A 1583-nucleotide genomic window follows, 5' to 3' on the forward strand; every position below is an offset into this window, starting at 1 on the left:
ACAATAAATAAAATAACTGTATGCAGCACTGAAAAAATAGGCTGGGTAGGACTATGATCCTTGAGAAAAAGAAAGCTCACAAATAAGCCTCACATTTACCTTGGCTTTATTTCCCAAGGAATAGGAAAATAGGGCCTAAGCAGAAATTGGTGGTCTCATTGGATTGGGGAAACAGATTAGAACTTGAAACTGCCTAACAGGTAGGACTTGAAGACAGGGCACCAGACAAGAGGAAGCTGCAGAGTAAGTTTCCTTCTCCCAAATTTTCATAAAACCCCTAACAGATCCATAGCTAACTCCTAAGTTGCACATGCACAGGGCAAGACTCTGGGAAGCATAAAATATTTCCTGGGAAGCTGGAGAGCTACCAGAAATTTCGGAAGCCAGACTGTAATACAGAGAAATTATTAGAGCTCAGGCCCAGTTAAAAGTGGAAAGTCTTAGGTAAACATCTGAGGCTTTTTTATTTTTATTTTTTGAGAAATTCCATGCTCTAGCAGTAAGGGTCACATTTTAAGAGTAATGGATCTACTTTAGGAGTAATGGCAAAGCTGAATCACCCATTTTTAATGGAGTCTAAACAAAGTCTTGACATGTACAAGTCACCTTCCAATAATTTCACTTTTATCAGAAGAAAATTTTACATACCTCAGAGATAAATAATATATCCAGAGTTTCTCTAATATATTTTCATAATGTCTGGAATATAATTCAATATTAAAAGACATGTGAAAAAACAAAAAATTCCTGATAATCAAGAGATAAAATCATCAATAGAAACTGACCCATAGATAAGCTAGATATTGATTTTAGTAAAAGGACTTTAAAATAACTGTGATTCCTATTTTAAAAGAAATATAGGAAAATAGACACAAAATGGATGAAAAGGTAGAAATTTCAATAGAGAAGTAGAATATATAAAAAGAATCAAATGAACTTTAAGAGCTGCAAAATATAATATCTAAGCTTAAGAACACATTGGGTAAGCAGTGTGAAGAAAAAGAGATGAGTACAACCCCCCAACTGAGCAAAGCCTGCACAGTGCTACATTTCCATGTCCAGCACCTATGTCCCACCACTGTCACCACCATGCCCAAGAGAACGGCTGAAGGGGATGCTAAAGGAGATAAAGCCAAGGTAAAGGACAAACCACAAAGAAGATCTGCAAGGTTATCTGCTAAACCTGCAGCTCCAAAGCCAGAACAGAAGCCTGAAAAGGCCCCTGCAAAGAAGGGAGAGAAGGTACCCAAAGAGAAAAAGGGGAAAGCTGATGCTGGCAAGGACGAAAATACCCTGCAGAAAATGGAGATGCCCAAACAGACCAGGCACAGAAAGCTGAAGGTGCTGGAGATGCCAAGTGAAGTGTGTGCACTTTTGATAACTGTGTACTTCCAGTGACTGCACAGTTTGTAATACTGTTTTTAATCAAGTTTTATAAAAATGAAGAATTTTGTTTACTTTTTTTTTTAAGCTGTGTTTTAGCACACAGAGCTCTTCGTTGATGTTTTGGGGAAAGGTAAATGTCACTAATAGAATGTCTCCAAAGCTAGATTAATATGGGAGAAAACACTTTTCCTTTCTAG

At 37.3% G+C, this 1583-nt stretch overlaps 1 pseudogene; it reads left to right on the plus strand.

Moving 5' to 3' along the window:
• Positions 1 to 1089: 1089 nt before the first annotated feature.
• Positions 1090 to 1361, plus strand: LOC119533803 (annotated as a pseudogene).
• The last annotated feature ends 222 nt before the right edge of the window (positions 1362 to 1583 follow it).

Source organism: Choloepus didactylus, chromosome 5 (assembly GCF_015220235.1).
Source record: "Choloepus didactylus isolate mChoDid1 chromosome 5, mChoDid1.pri, whole genome shotgun sequence".
Taxonomy (NCBI): Eukaryota; Metazoa; Chordata; class Mammalia; order Pilosa; family Megalonychidae; genus Choloepus; species Choloepus didactylus.